The sequence below is a fragment of the Leopardus geoffroyi genome, chromosome X (genome assembly GCF_018350155.1).
Source record: "Leopardus geoffroyi isolate Oge1 chromosome X, O.geoffroyi_Oge1_pat1.0, whole genome shotgun sequence".
Classification (NCBI taxonomy): Eukaryota; Metazoa; Chordata; class Mammalia; order Carnivora; family Felidae; genus Leopardus; species Leopardus geoffroyi.
The window spans coordinates 7,848,829-7,866,086 of NC_059343.1; the positions used below are offsets into that span (position 1 = coordinate 7,848,829).

The following is a 17,258-nucleotide window of genomic DNA, read 5'->3' on the forward strand; positions in this document are numbered from 1 at the left end:
AGCCAGAGAAAGTTCACCAGGGATAGGAATGCTGTGTACAAATCTGGTACGGTGTCCAAGGAAAGAATTTACATTTAATAAATCACTTTTGAAACCAGGTTCTTTTATGTCATTGCCTCTGGACTAGGCCACACTGGCAGCAGTGGAATCCCGGGCAAACAAACCCTGATAGCAGTTTGAGGAAGGGAAGTGTAAAGCATAACTAAACATTAGAAAGGATCCCATGGGGAAATGCTTTGTCATCAGGTTTTTTTTTAGGAGATCTTTAAGAATAGAACAACACACGCACACGCACACACACATCCCTCTTTAAATTCTTTAGGGAATAAAGAGGGCAAACTGGATAACTTATGGAGGGCCTTGACATCCCCGCCACAGCATGAAAAATGGTAAGAGCGAGGGTATTTTCCTTCACATTTAGCCCCAAGGCCCAAGTTAACACAGCATAGCAGAATTTTGACTTGCTCGATCTGTATTCTGGGCCTGGGCTGTCAGACAGTTTCCTAACATTTACACATCATGTCGGATACAGAAATTGATCCTATCTGCATGTTGCCCTGGGGCCAAATGGGGAAGCTGCGTGGCCCAGAGATAAATTTCAGGGGGATACACCCGGCGCAGGCACGGCTTGATGGCCCAGATGACAAACGAGACCAACATCCGGGCAGGTCTGTGACCCATTCATTGTCTACCAGTGCTCTGTGGCCCAGCCACTGGGAAACTCTGCCCAAAAGAATATGCATTAGGTGATCAGGCAAAAAACAAGCCATCAGTCCAGTTTGCAGCAAACCACACTTCTGACGTTACACGTGCTCAGGGAGTCACAACACATACTAGTGAACGGTCATGGTAAGGCTCTGAGAAGACCTGCTTCTCTTTGGTTGTTTCCCCCCGAGTGTTTTCAATCTCCTTTAACCAAGACCCCTCCTAACATCTCACAGATCTAAAGAGGCTGCCGGATGGCTGTGCCCTCCACACAACACACTAGCGGTGGCTCAAAAAGGGCTAAGGCGACAACACAGCATCCCAGCGCCTTTCACTGCAGGATCGGTTCAGACCCTGAAATAACTTGCATCTTCGAGAAGGAATCCTCCTCAAACTCTATTAACACCAAGGTGTTAAGTTAAATACGTTCATCACCATTCTTGCCCCCAAACGAGCTGCCGAGCAGCCAAGGATGAGTAGGTTGTGGAGACAAGACCCCTAGTCGTCCGCAGTCACGTTGTCACAAGACTCAAAACCCCGACGTCTACCCGAGGCCCTCCGCACCCCAAGAGACTTATCTATCTTTCTGGTTATATATTCCCCTGGCTGTCGATGTAATTAGTATATAATAACTGCGTACATATGAACTCGCAGGAAAAACAGCGGACGTGCCGGTTGATTTGGCCTGGGGCCATCGCATCGGCAGGGCGAGACAACCCGGTATAAACATCTGTTATTAACCGTGTATTTTCAAATAGTGTTTTGTGTCTCCTGGGTTACTGATTCCCGTTGGGAAACTGGCTCGAAAACGTCTGCCTGTGTCTTCCAAGTTCTGCTGCTTTTGCTATTAAGAATTGTATTTACCAAAACGTCTACTGTACCACACATACAGCTTTTCTAGGTTTCCTTCCCCTGGACGTGAGCAGGTTTCATTTAAACTATGTTACTGTGGAGAGTTACGCTTTCTCAAGTCGAGGACCCTACATAAAACTGGCCACAGCTTTTGTTTTTCTGAGCAAGTAGCTGCTGGTCCCCATATTTAATCAGTAGCCTCCTAGAGAATGGGTGATCACTTGCGATTTTTTTTTTTTTTTTTTTTAAAGCGATCACCCTCTCCTATCTGTTCACACTGATTACTTTTCTGGAAGTTAGTTTCGGAATGGGACGACCCAGAAACCGGGTCCTTACTCGCCGCGGTCACTGGCACAGCTCACTCAATTAGGAAAACCCCCTTGCCGTGAAAAAATAAAAAAATAAAACTTTGTACCGGATTCCAAATCCCTTTTGACAGCTCTCCTATAAGGAAATTCACTTTCTTTTCCAAAGTTTTACCTATGCCCCAGAACTCAGTTGGAATAGTTTTTTCTTCTTCCGCAGTTGTGTCTTACAATTGGCTGTTCCCAAGTATAATACAATTCCCCTGGAAGTCTGGTAAACACTTTCACGTTTCCGTGTTTAATTACATTCAGATTGAGACTTTTGTATACGTAGAGAGTATAGCCAAATTCCAACTTAATCGACCGCAATGCCTTTGACATGAAGCCCTTGTTCATCGTTCTCGCCTCATATATAAATAGACACCCGCTACTTGTCAAAATGCACGAGTGATCTTTACATTGTCTAGAACAAAGAGCCCAGCCTGGCTTCTTTCTTTCCTCGGTGTCTCAGAAGGTGTCCTTTACTGCAATGTGCAGGACGCAAAGAGTTTGCTGCTGCATGAATGAAAAATGATACCTTCAGACTGCCTTTTTAGTGACAAATTGCCCTTCTGCAGAATATCACACTGCCTGTGGTTTTAAGAACCCACTTAGATTTACTATTACTTCCTTGGGGACTCAGCCTTCTCGCAAAGCACCCCAAGGCTCATTTCCACTGTTTCAGCGTGCAAAAAAGATGAGAAAGTTTGCTCATCGCGACGGTCTACAAACTCTTGGCTAGTAAAAACACTCTCTGCAATGTCTCAGGTGCTAAAGTCATTGCCTCTGTGAATTCTCGGTGTACGAACCAGGCAGGAAAAGTTGTGTGGAGGTATTTGGAGAGCATTGTGTTTGTTCGCGAAGGAGCTGTGGGGTTGGACCCTGAGCTACGCCTCTCCCTCCGCTTCCTGGGTGAGAGCATCGAGACGCGCCACTTAGCTGAAGCAAGCAGAGAGAGATCGGTAAGACTCACCGGCTTCCCCATCTTTCCCAGGACGGGGGTTTTTGTTCCTCAGCTGTGATCTGGAAGAGACAAACCTGTGGGTCCTCCGAGCAGGCTGCCTCGGAACAGCTGAATGGCCGGGGCGTTCAGGAAGCTTGCTCTGTCCAGCTCCGAATCACTCCCCTTTCCAGGCTGTGTGCTTACACGCCTCCCCGTCAGCGCAAAAATCTGCCAAACTCAGGTCAGCCTAACAGGTTTCCTTATATAGGTAAACATGAATTGCATTCCTGGTGAAAGAAGTTAACTAGGAATCCCGGTAACCTGGTTAACTCTATGCATGCCAGAACAGCTCAGAGTCCGCCAGCCTGCCTGGGCTCTGGTTGCAGCACAAAGGGATTTGTGCGATTTAATTAAAATCATCTTTATCCTGGCGGTCTGTGAAATTGGCCCTTCTGGTAGAACTGTGAGTCAACAGCTCGTATTTTATATCGGGACCTGGGACCGACCTCATAGTGTCCGAAGGCACTGGCAGGGGCAAAACCAAAGGACGGGATGGTATCATTTGCCTTCTAGGTTTTTACACCCAGGTTAACTCGTCTTGAAATGGTTTTCAAAGACGCAAACAGGAGATGTGCTAGGACGAGAGCGTGACTACACGTCCACCAAATAAGGCTCAAATGCCTTACGTGAGCGGGGGAGCTCCTCGTTATTCAACTTTCCCGGGGCCCTCAGTAGATAATGCAATTGGATCATTTGGAGTGTACTCCCTTGACAAGGCAGTAATTGCTACTGTATTTTCTGATGGGCGAAACGACACGTAATGACATCTATTTATACGCCGTAATAACCCTCCCGAGCCCACAGAGTGACGTGTTATTTGATGGTTTCAGGAAGGAAATCTAAGGCATGTGAATTTGCATAATTGCACGGAAAAACATTTTCAACAGCTTCCTGGACTTAAGAGGATAAGACAATCCACCTTTAAGAGAACTCCTGGAAGGCCCGACTCTGGGCTCGAACTGTAGCTTTTAAATGCAAGCGTGTGACAGAGCAATTGTCTAATAACTGGCTCTTCCCCCCTTATGTTTATCCACCGCCAAGTCCAGTAATAATTCCGTGTAAGTCTAACCAAGTCGGCGGCAAGTCTTCCTGTGACTCAGTAGAGACTCGAGACTCTGCAGCGCCCGGCCGGGTGTTGGAGGTGGAGACTGCCTGCTAAAGAAAACCTCTCTTCAGATGAATCATCTGTATTTCATCCACTGGGTGTCCCCTCTTCGCGGAGCGTCCGTCTTAGTAAAAACAGCTCGGCGCTGCGTCTTAGGCCTCTGCTCGGGAAAGGGGAGAGGATGTTTACACAGCACCTAAGCCAGCACCGGCACAAACCAAGTGCGAAAAGCTTCTGCTGGGGGCGCTCCTGGCGCCGCCTCACTCCGATCCACGTTGGCTCAGATCAACTCTTGAAAATTGTGAGGAAAAACCAAAGAGAGCTTCTGCTGAGAGCGGTGAAGCGCAAAAGTCGCACCGTCAGGCCGGGGGACTAATCTCTGAACAGCATTTTCGGCGGGGCGAAGATGCTCCACACGGTGTTTCTTCTCATCTCCACAGGAGCGCAGAGATCAAGCGATCGCTCTCGAGTCTCATGACCAGCCTGTGGCAGGCCCCCAGTCCCAGATCTTCTAGATTTGAACTTCCAGAGAATTTCCAAAAATAGAACCAACTTGATGGGACAGAAGAACATTAAAATGGCAGCTTTCCATGTTCAAATCTAATTTTTAATAATCGTACGCCCGGAGAGTTTAAATGCAATATACAAACGGATTAAAATGCTCTTTCTCTAGTCATAACTTACTGCTAAAACGACTGCCTTTAAATGACTCCAGAAAGATCATAAAATGAGATAGGAAGTATATTTTTATTGAAGACGAATTCGGGTTATAAAATGTTATGAAGATATAACTGCAAATATTGCACACATTTTTTTCTGTTCACGGTACACACGTTTCTACTGCATCAAGTTAGGACTCATCTCGACTCCCCCACAGGAAGGAATATTAGTGTTTTCTACTTATTGGGTTCTCATTAATCTTAAGTAAAACTCTCTGTTCCATGCCACGTAAATGGCTTACACTACTAGAGTCCATTTATGATCGTGCACCCTTTATGTTCTCGTAATTCCCGCTGAAGCAAGTTCTGTTTATGCAGGAACGTTAGACTTTATTAACATGTTGATGCAAGACAAAGAATGCATTTTTTTTTTTTTTCCCAGGGCAGGCTAAACCTTTAAGTGCCTTAATCTGGCCTCCAAATTTGTTCTTACAATTCTAAGCAAACACTCATTTAGGTTTTAAACATAAAATATCTTAGGCTATAATTATTGAATTGGAAGGTCAAAATGCAATTTGGATCTCAAAGTAGCATATTTCAAAGAAGGAATATAACCCTCTGCTAAATCCATTTTGGACGCCTCAAGAAATGGTTTGGGAAAGGCTGGCTCACTGACACAGCATGAATTCAGCCTAACCATAGAGGCCCCCAAAGAGAGAGTACTTACGGCGGAATAATTTCACCGTGCCCCCAAAATAGCACTTATGGGAAACTAAATAAAATATAAGACCTACTCGAAGGGGAGAAAATATCATAGTGGTTTAAGGAAAACATCAGGGGATAGATTTTAGAACTTCCCAATGACATACAACTAATGAGTAGTTGAGCGGTAATTCAAATCTCAGTCCATCAGACTCCAGGACGCTTGCTATTTCTACGGCACCCTGGGTGTACCACACTAACCCAAGGAACAGCAGGTGCCTTGGAGTCAGAAGGTGCTTCCATTCTGGTTCCATGTCTTGGTTGTGTGACCTTTGGTAAGTTACTTATAGTGTTTTGACGTTTCACCTCTCGAGGGAAAATAAAGATGGCCACGCACCTCACAGATGACTGCAAGTACCTACTGGGTTTGTTTTTTGTTTTTTTTTTTTCAATCATTCCCAATACATTTATGGATGCTTCACATGGTCCAGGAGTTCTTCTAGGTCCTGGGAATACAGCCACAAGCAAGTTGGGCACGCCTGCGCCATCACAGCTAACGATCTTCCAGGAAAGGCCGTGTACATCCATGTTATGGAATGTGAAACTCTCACGTTGCCCTGGATTTCTCATAACACAAGAATGTTTAACTGAGTTCCACAACAATATAGAAAGATTAATAGACAAATGTCCAAGCTTAACACTTTCACTGTAGTCAGTGGCCTCTCCAAGGCCAGAGGCCGGCCTTCCCACGATCAGACTTGGTGGGCTTGGGCTGAGCCAAATAAGGTGAATATTGGGGAAAGGTAACATTTGATGCGTCTGTCATATCATGAAACCTCCTTCGACCAATTGAGGAGGACCAGCACATTCAATTGCACGACATCTTGGAGATGCTCGGGAAACTGGGTGCACAAGGAGTTATTCTTGTTAATTCTGTTTGTAAAGAAGTGAGGGAAAAACCTAACACTGCAGCCTGATATCTGTCCGCTAATCTATTTTGAGTTCATTTCCACTCAATAAGCATTTAATTGGTATATACTATGGAGAAGGGTCTGTGTGGGGTACTAATCGTAAAGGACACACAGAAAAAGAATGGTCCCTAGTTTTAGTGGAGCTTTCTAGAAGAATGTTGTGGTGCTGTATCAGGCAGGATGGGTGAGGTTATGCTCTGTTAACAAGGAACCCCTGGATCTCAGTGGCTTGTAACAACAAAGGTGTTTGTTTCACTCAGGCCAAATGTTTATAGAGATCAACGGGGAAGGTTCTCCATTCATAGCCAGTCGGGAGCCCAGGCTGATGAAGGTTCCTTTCAACACATACTTCCACGGCTGCTGAGGCAGGAAACGGGGACCCGGTGAATCATGCTCTGCCTTTCAAAACTTCACTTCGTAAGGGACACTTAACTTCTGCTCACCCTTCATTGGCCACAGCAAGTCCTGTGGCCCCGCTTAACTTCAAAGCAAGAGACAGAACTAGAATACACGATGAATGGACACATGACAGATACGGCAGACCACGTAGCTGGAGGAAAGCATCAATTAGGTAGGCATATTCAATACCCCTTGTGGCCTAAAGACTGGCAATTTCAGTTCGGAAGTTACTGACCAGCTCTGGTTTCCACGAGAGTGCTTGCTTAAAGGTGGACTCCGATTATCGGTGGCTCTGCCTGAACCTTGGGGGAAACAGTGACATTTAAAAAGGATATCCCGAGGCAGGCTCTTCTTAATATTTCTATCAGTTACTTGAGTGATGAAATAAAAGACAAGTTGATTTAATTTGCAGATGGTGCTAAATTGGATAGCTAACACCTCAGGGGATTGTATTATAATTCAAAATGACCTTGAAGAGTGGGGGGGGGGGTGGGGAATGACGGTAAAAAAGCAGCTTATGTCCAACAGGGACAAAAGGAGGATTAGAATGAATGGTCCACAAAATACATGCTAGAAAACCTATATTCAGCAAATATAAGCCTGTAAGTTGAATATACACTGGCAGCTTAGCACTCTTACTTGTAAAGCCCTTGGCATGGGGGCATTAAGTGAGCCTCATCTCAAGAAATAAGAAATCAGAGCAAATTTAGAAGCAAGAGCTGACATTTCCAAAAGACCAAGTACCCTAGCTCAGACACTCACATACTTTTTCTGCAAAGGGACAGATAGTGACTATTTTTGACTTTGCCACGCATAAGTCTCCCTGCTACAACTACTCAACCCCGCTGTTGTGGCTCAAAACAGCCACAGATAATATGTAAGTGAACGGGTATGGCTGGGTACCAATAAAACTTTCTTGACGAAACTAGGCAGCCAAGCTTGGGCGCAACTGTGCAGAGCCCTGCTCTCTACATTATAAGAAGTGTCCCAGAATGGCAAGGCACTAAAATGGACTGCAAACGCCTAGAAGGCAAGAGGAGCTCTATTTTGGCCATTTTCTATTGCTCAAGTTCCTTTAACAGTACTTTCCACACAGGTGCTAGTGAATAAATTGGTGAAATAGATTAAATGAAATTAGCCAGAAGTGTTACTACACCAGCCTCCTTATTAAATACTCAGAAAGAATTAGAATATGCCATTCTTTTTGTGTGCTTTTTATTTTATTTTTTAAAATTTACATCCAAGCTAGTTAGCATATGGTGCAACAATGATTTCAGGAGTAGATTCCTTAGTGCCCCTTACCCATTTAGCCCATCCCCCCTCCCACAACCCCTCCAGCAACCCTCTGTTCTCCATATTTAAGAGTCTTTTCTGTTTTGTCCCCCTCCCTGTTTTTATCTTATTTTTGCTTCCCCTCCCTTATGTTCATCTCTTTTGGATCTTAAAGTCCTCATATGAGTGAAGTCGTGATTTTTGTCTTTTTCTGACTAATTTCGCTTAGCATAATACCCTCTAGTTCCATTCACGTAGTTGCAAATGGCAAGATTTCATTCTTTTTGATTGCTGAGTAATATTCCATTGTGTGGAGATATCTATATCTATATCTATCACATCTTCTTTATCCATTCATCCAGTGATGGACATAGAATATGTAATTCTTGAGGACATCATGGGAATAAAATCCAAGATATAATTTACTGTCCTACTTTATCAAGTATTTATCAACTATATTGCCTTTCGGCTACAAAAATATTAATGAGGAAAAAAATATAAGAAAACCTAGAAGGATTACAACGAGGAAATTAAAGGAAACACAAATTTGCGACAGAATATACGCACACGGCACTTTTAAGTTTTTCCCCCAAGTTCCTCATAACTAGCTGAAGTCAATGAAGCAAATGTTGTCCTTATTAGACAAAGGTGAGAAGGGAGACAAGGAGAGGTTAAGTCAATTGTCTCATGTCAACAAGCTAGTGGTGATGGAGAAGGAAATAGTACCCAGGTTCCCTGGTTTTACAATTCGAGACCACGATAAACACCATGTGCACAGGGGCTGGGAGAACAGAGCCAATATGAAGGGCAACGGAAACCCTGTGGTGTATCTTTTCGGGCGCGTCGAGGAAAGCCCAGCACTCTGAACACCATCTGTCTTTTCCTCCCCCGTGTACACCTGCACCCCATCCCTCTCCAAAGCACTCTGGTTTGCAGCCAGCCCCATAGCCTCCCCCTCCTTTGATAAAGCCCTGAAAGCTAAAGCCTGGCTATGGGTGAGTCTTTGTCCCACTGCCCCTGAATCCTGAAACTGACTGCTCGTTGCCATCGCCTCTGACTCTTCCAGTCCAAGTCAGCGTCGTCTCGTGCCTAGATCGGTTTCTCAGCCTCAGCACGATTGGCCTGGATCATTCTTTTTTTTTTTTTTTTTTTTTTTTTTTAAATTTTTTTTTTCAACTTTTTTTATTTTTGGGACAGAGAGAGACAGAGCATGAACGGGGGAGGGGCAGAGAGAGAGGGAGACACAGAATCGGAAACAGGCTCCAGGCTCTGAGCCATCAGCCCAGAGCCCGACGCGGGGCTCGAACTCACGGACCGCGAGATCGTGACCTGGCTGAAGTCGGACGCTTAACCGACTGCGCCACCCAGGCGCCCCGGCCTGGATCATTCTTTGTGATGGGGCGGTCCTGTGCTCTGCAGGAGGCACAGCAGCATCTCTGACCTCCTCCCACTAGATGCCAGGAGCACTTTCTCTCCCCTTACCGTGCAGGTCACAGCAACCAAAAGTATCTTCAGGCATTGTTGAATGTTCCTGCGGCTGCAGTGACGGGGGAGGGCATGACATTACCCCTTTTGGAGAACCTCTGAACTCGATGATTGTAATTGCTTCTTAATTGTTCTCCCTACTTCTGCTCTTGCCTCTCTGAAGTCTATTCTTCACAGAGCAGCCCAAACCATCTTTTTAAAACATACATCAGATCATGCTACTTCTCTGCTTAAAACCTCTAGCGGTATCTTCGTATAATTAGAACACAATGTAGTTATCAGACCATGGCTCCCAGAGTTCTCCATAGTCCACACTGGCCTTCTTTCTCCTTCCCCAACATACCCACCTTGCTCAGACCTCGGGACCTTTGTGTATGTTATCCCCACCGCCTGGACCGCTCTCTTGGTGTGGAAGGCCGCATGGTGTTGGCCTTCCAAAGATGTCCACATCTGAATTTCTGGAACTTTGTGAATAAGCTATGTTAAATGGCAACGGGGAATTAATGTTGCAGATGGAATTAAGGTTGCTAATGGGCTGACTTTAAGATAAGAAGATTATCCTGGATTATCCGGGTGGACCCATTGTAATCACAGGGGCCATACAGTGGAAGAGGGAGGCAGAAGGATCAGTGTCAGGGCAATGCCAGGTGAAAGACTGGGCTAGCTATTGGTGGCTTTGCGAATGGAGGAGGGAGACCATGATCCAAGGGATGTGGGCAGCCTCTAGAAGCTGGGAACAGATTCCCCCCTAGAGCCTCCAGAAGGAAAGCAACCCTGTGGACACCCTGACTTCAGCCCAGTGAGAACTGCATTGGACTTCTGACCTCCACAACTGTAAGATAATAAATGTGGGCTCTTTTAAGCCACTACGCTTGCGGTAATTTGTTACAACAGCAATAGGAAGCCAACGCACCTGGCATCTTCACCGCTAGCCCCTAAGCCCTCAGAATGTATGCAGACTTCTTCTTGTCCAGGAGGAGGCCACCCATGATAACCAGGACTCACTGTCACACCCGTCCCGCCTCCAGTGTTTCTACATCAACTTACCCATTTGATTTCCTTCATGGTTCTTGGTCGCTACCTGACATTACCATAGTTCATTCATCGCAAAGCCAAAAAACAAACAAAACAAAAGGCCCACCTTGACAAAAAGTAGACAACAATGACAAACTTGAAAAAAGAAACCCAGCGGTCATTTCATGTGTCTCAGAACAGGAATGTTGGAGAAAGGGCCAGGTTTGGATTAAGTAGAGAACGTTTACGTTGGATGAAAAGGCATTCTGGACGGTAGTTGGAGTAATCGTGCAATGAAACCGGCTGCCAAGAAGGGCCACGGAGGCCTCGATTGTGGCAACACTCACGAAAGAGATTAGATAAGTCAAGTCAGGAGAATAAGCGGAGCCCAGCCTAGAGCATTTACTCGGTGACCTGCGTGTTCCTCCTCCAGCTTGAAAACGTGTGCAGCACAAAGCAACGGGTCACAGCACAACATCTGCATGTAATTGCATTTCTGTTCCAATAATAAATGTTTCAACTGCTATGCTATTTACCAAAGCTGTTATCATAAAGAGCCAAGTGGGGGAAATTTGAAACACAAATGCTTATCTTAAGAAACCTTTCCTTTGCAATTCCCGGTCCAAGTACTGAAACAGCAACTTTGCTGTAGGATATGAATCGTCCTGAGGAGTTAATTTTTGATGTTCTACTTGAGGCTGATTTTTAGGTGTCTGATTCCCTGTAAAAGCCCCTTCTGTCACTCATGGTTTTCTTGGCAGTTTTTGAACCCAAAGAGGAGCAGAGGCTAGAAATTGCCCAGGTTTTCCTCACAGACCTATCATCCGATTTGGGGGCCCATTGTCAATGAGGGAGAAAAGGTGCCTTTTCTCTTTTAGTCAAGAATGTTTATTCTCAAAACAGAAGACGAGAATTATAGATTTCCCCCACCCATCCTACTCCCATAAACTACCCCCACCCCGGGGATTTTTGGCCTTTAAATTGCTTGCAAAATGCCAGGACATTTAACAATTATTAACAGCTAATGTAGAAAAGACTAGAAAATCAAAGAAACTCTTCTTTCCTCGGGTCACCCTCGTCCTCCCACCTCCCTGCAGCGGGAGATAATTTTTCTGTACGCCTTGGCGCAAGAGGAGCTGACTTCCCTGCAAAACCACCAGTGACACCAGCAAAGGCGAGCAATTATTTTGGCCTTTTAAACTCGACTTTGAGGGGACGCATGTTCCGCAAAATAAAGCAGGTTGAATTCTTAAGCAATTCGCTTAACTTTGCGTCGTTTAATTGTGTCTGTTGGCCACTCAAAACTTCACCGCTTTGAGTCAAGTATGAAGACTCCCGTCAAGCTACAGAGAAAATAAAACCACAGCTCTTAAAAGGCTGCCTCTCTCCGTTTGGCTAGGCAGGTGTTTCAAGACCATGTCGTTGAGAGTTTCCCTTTTAATGAGATGGCAAATAACCACGCGGGAGGGCCAATCCTCAAAGGGCAATGAAAACAAGCAATTTTACAGCAATCATGCTAACCCACCTCCCCGTTTCCCAAGGTCTGTATTTCTTCACTCCTAGATGCTTACTTCTCACTTCATTAGCACCGTTTAAAACACCACAGTTGAATATCAAAACCAAATGAAAATTTAGAACATTCTTTTAGGAAGATGAAAATATATCACGGTTTTCCAAAGTGATTTTTAACTAACGCTTTAAAACCCAGATCGATGGCAGTGGTTGGACTATCAGATGGCCAGCATCTAGGCTGCCTACAGTTTCTCCTTTTCCCACCCGGGGCCCCTGGCCCATAGTATAGGTGACGATGGAGACAGACGTAGAGAGATTCATTCATTTGCCAAGTAATAGCGGGTAATGTGTCAGCCATGTGTCCAGATATTAGGGTAGGGTAGATAACAGCAACTTAATTAAAGGTTGGAAGAATGTCAAAAGTTATGTTTTAGTGAAGCATATAAAACACCCCTGTTACGATGTCACGAGAAGGACACTTCACTTCACCTCTGTGCTATTTTTCCCCAAACCTATAGAAGGGGCTTGAAGTCCAATACCAGGAGGCCAGCATGGCTGGGTGAGCGCCCTCTTCTGGGTCGCAGATTTCATGCCATTCCTTCACAAGGTGGTCGGGGCCAGGGAGCTCTCTGCTGGGTCTCTTTCATAAGTGCATTAATGCTCACGACCTAGTCACCTCCCAAAGACCTCACTTCCCAATATCATCACGATGTGGGTTAAGACTTCAACATATGAATTTTGGGGGCACACGAACTTTCAGATCGTAGCAGCTAAACTGAGAATGACATTCTACAAAATACCTGACCAACACTCCTCAAAACTGTGAGTCTTGAAAAGGAAAGACGGAGAAACTCATAGCCCAGGGGATCTCAAGGAGACATAATGACTAAATGCACTGAGTCCTGTGGATGGGATCCTAGAACAGAAAGAAGACATTTGTGAAAAAAAACTAGAGAAATCCAAATGAAGTCTGGACTTCAGTTAAGAGTAAGGTACGATGTTGGTTTCTCAGTTTTGACAGAATTACCATGGTCATGGAAGACATTAACGTTAGGGAAAACCAGGCCAAGTGTATACAGCATGTCTCTGTACTTTCTTGGAAACTTTTTTGTTGATCCCAAATTATGTAAAAATAAACGAGTAAAAAATTTAAAACAATTTTAAATATTTAAACATGTTTTTAAATGCCTCCCCCCCCACACACACCAAACAAGAATAACACATTAGTCTTATACTGTAGCCAGAGAAGGAAAGACAAGAGGAAGAAAAGAGCCATCCAAGAAGGACAGGGACAGAGGCAGGAACATGCAAAGGAAACAGACAGATATGGAAATAGACTCTGTATCCCTCTGGTGGACTCCAGCAGTTCGAGCTCCCCGGCCTGGTTAGGTGGCCCCCTGCTATTATTCTCTTAAGCTACAGGGATCAGAAGAAAGGATTAGTCTTTAAAAGAACTGAGAGATTTGACATAGATTGGAAACATATTGGAGTACTGAGAAACTTCTCTGCCTTTTTCTATTTTCAAATGTTAGGTTTTTTTTTTTTTCTATGTGATTTTGAAGGCAGATGTGTCAATGAATAGCTCTGGTTTAGCAAGTTTTTCAGGAACCTTGGAGAGAGAGAGACTGATCAGCAAGCTTTTGACACTGAAAGCTGTCATGTCTTAGAGGGCTGTTCTTTGAGAATCCCATACTGTCTAGTGTCCCAATGCTGAAAGGATACATTTAGGATTGACCTTGGCTTCACCCTAATGGGTACTTCTATTTAGAAATCAATCTAGCTTTTGGTCTACCTGGGAATAGATATAATGGGAAGCCAAAAAAAAAAAAAAAAAAAAAAGTCAAAATCCCTAAGGTTAGGTTAAGTTTTCACAATTGCACATATGAAGTCTTTGGGGTTCTCTTCTTCAAAGGAGTCCCAGCATTTCACAGACGTTTCCCTGATCATTTAACCTCACAGTTAATCTGCAATTAATGCGTGCTTAGAATTTCTGTAGACCAGTGTGCATTCGCTTACACGTTCCATGGTGTTTTTCTAAAAAGGACTTGAAACAGTAGTAACTATAAGTCAGGATAGTCTTGACAAGGTTAAGTGTGAGATATTAACAGTCAATCAAAAGTATTTGATTAGTGAGGCACCTGGATGGCTCAGTCGGTTAAGCGATCAACTCTTGATTTCTGCTCAGGTCATGATCTCAGGGTTCGAGAGTGTGGCGGGAGGGGGGAGAGGGGCGCCTCAGGCTCTGTGCTCATAGCAGGGAGCCTGCTTGGGATCCTCTCTCTCCCTCTCTGCCCCTCCCCCATCTGCACTCACTCTCTGTGTCTCTCTCAAAATAAAAAAAATAAACTTAAAAAAAGTGTTTGATTAGTGTGTGCCCTAAATCAGTCCAAACATGTATTTCCTGGACGGGCTACTCACACCCAGGGCTCCAAATCTTTTATTGATGTTGGTCCCAGAATCCACAAGCCATATTAGATGCAAGAAATCTCTGTCTAGAAACTGATTGAGATTTTGGTAATGGTTGGCATATTGGAAGTGGGAGAACAGGGACGGAGATCTGCAAAGACATCTCAGGGGACTGCATAGTTCATCTTGAATTAGTTTTATATCATAAATGTGAAGTTATTGTGAGCTTGGATTTAAACTTTAATGCAGCAAATTACATAAACTCCTTAACAAGAGCCAAAGTTCCAAAGTGCCCTCTTACATTTGTTTTCCTTTTCCACTGAAACAGCATACCAAATCTGAATCTGATTAAGCTGGCTGAATTTGTTATCAGTGCTAGGAACTATGTACGTTATACAAAAAATTACCTTCACCTAGAAACGCATGTTTAGGTGGTTTTACTCCTAAAAGGATGCTGATTAGAAAGATGTCAAATCCTGGGAGAGGAGACACTTTGTTTTTCCCAAAAAAGAACCGGGTTTGTACTTAGGCTGGAAACAAGGCTGGGATGTTGAGGTGTGAAAACGCACAATGACCGTATGATAAGTTATGTTGTCAATAAGGGATGCCCTGATCATTGTCTGCCAAGCACAATGTCTGGCACTTAGCATATAACTAGCTTTATTCCTGTGTATCTGTGTATCTACCTATGTATCTAGCTATCTTTGTATTTATCTCAAAGTGTCTCAACCTCAGCACAATTGACATTTTGGATCAGAAAGTTCTTTGGTGTGTGTGTGTGTGTGTGTGTGTGTGTGTGTGTGTGTATGGGGGAGAGGGGCTCTCCTGTGCACTGTAGGGTGTTGAGCAGCATCCCTGGCCTCCGCCCACTAGATACCAGTATATTCTCTCTCCCAGCTGTGACAACCAAATACATGTCTGGATATTGCTAAATGTTCCCTGGTGTGTGTGTGTGTGTGTGTGTGTGTGTGTGTGTGTGTGTGTCCCTCAGAAATTTCCCCCAGGGAAGAACCACTGATGACCTCCACCTCTACCTCTACCTCTAATGTCCAATTTCTAATCTCTAATGTCTAAACACCTACATACCTACAGAAGACATACATAAATGAACAGATTTTATGGTAAAACCTCCAGGCTTCAACCTGGCATGATCAACTGAGAAAGTGTGCAAGACTAATGAGATTTACTGCATATGATAATTTGTATCTATGATAATAATGAACTATCATACTATGGTAATAAATGCAAGAGAATTTGGGGGGAATCCCCTGTGCTTGTCTCCCCTAAGCCTTCTTATCTGTTATTTTTCTTTTACATACCAGGTAGAGACAAACTTCTTGAGTGCACACTGCTTTCAGATACTGCATAGAACACATAATTTGACTGTTTTTGCCGCATCAGGTTAGTAAACTCATGGCAAATCATAATAATCCCAAAACAAAGCTCATTTGATACATAAAAAGTAGGCTTCTTGAGGGGGAAAATGGGATTTTTTAATTTAAAAGGTTTTTCTTTAAATATCAAGAGCCAGAGCCCCCAGCTAATTCTGACCATAGAAATTTTTAAAAAGGACCAGAGAGATTTGATTTTTGAAAGCAAAGAGAGTTGTGTCCTACTTCCCATCTGGAATATGAGGAAAAGGCAGCTTTGTGGGGTGCACTGCCCCATGAACCCAGGGGCTTATATAGAGTTGATACTCAATTATTACCATCTACAATAAATCAGGGTACATATTTAAGAATACTTAACTGGTATCACTTCATATTAAACTTTAGTCACAAACAAGATCATAATTCGCACAACTTCGGTCACCTTCTTTGAATCGAAATCCCCACGTCTGCTTTCTCATTATGTATCAGACTCCCATGCACCACAACTGAGTAGAACACAGCCAATTCAACTAGGAAGTAGACAGACGGCCTTTGGTATGCCATTAAAACTCTTTGAAGCTCTTTGGTTCCGTCATCTGTAAAAAGGGAGGGATACTAATTTCTATCTCTTAGGTTTTCTCTAAGGATGAAATCATGCTCAGAGGACCCACAGGTTTGTCTCTTCCAGATCACAGCTGAGGGACAAAAACCCTGTCCTGGGAAAGGTGGGGAAGCCGGTGAGTCTTACCAATCTCTCTCTGCTTGCTTCAGCTAAGTGGTGCGTGTTTGATGCCCCTGGAGACTCTCTTCCATGGTCAACAGATATGAATACAGTAGCAAAATTAATTTCCCCCCAAGCTTGAATCAAGAATGTATATGTGAAAACCTGCTGAAAAGTGTAAAACGTGATATAAATGTAGGTAAAGCAGCGGGACAGTATACCCTACTCTCCTTAAACTCATCCTATCTCTCTTTAAACAGGAGCAGGATGCACTTAAAAATATCGGATTCCCTTTTAACCTTGATCACTGTTTAAGGGCATCCAGGTCACCTGATCCCAGGAGGTAGACAGAGTGAAGACCAGCTTCAGCCTAAAGTCAGGGCCGAAGTGTTTGTCCAGAGCTGCCATGGCTCACCTGGCTTACTGACCCTTGTCTAACTCCCAAACATGGTGGACTTGACGGTTCCATCCCGGGCTGGGTGACCTCCATTAACTTGACCCCTCATTTGCTCCCTCCTCATTCATTCACTCATTCTTCTCTGATGAACCATATTCAAATTATAGTAAAACAGTGAGAGCGAATGAATGTGAACACACACACACACGCACACACACACATTAAATACAGACGTTATGGGATATTAGAAGAATCCAACTAAAATGGTCCTAGAATTTAATGAAAAAAAAAAAAAAGATTACAAGGAGGAAGCTTACGCAAGTCTTTGTGGAAGAGCATCT

The 17,258-nt window shown here is 44.1% G+C and overlaps 1 protein-coding gene across 3 annotated transcripts in view; it reads right to left on the bottom strand.

Annotated features, from left to right (window-relative positions):
• MID1 (midline 1) overlaps positions 1 to 17,258 on the bottom strand; it is a 586,156-nt gene that overhangs the window by 338,276 nt on the left and 230,622 nt on the right. Inside the window, exon 1 of one of the 3 annotated variants that reach the window (XM_045472354.1) lies at positions 2,875 to 3,648. The exons of 1 other annotated variant lie outside the window; for it this stretch is intronic. The gene's annotated coding sequence lies outside the window, so the exon portion shown is untranslated. Of the gene's footprint in view, positions 1 to 2,874; positions 3,649 to 17,258 lie in introns of those variants that run through there. One more of the 3 variants, XM_045472349.1, reaches the window with a different exon arrangement.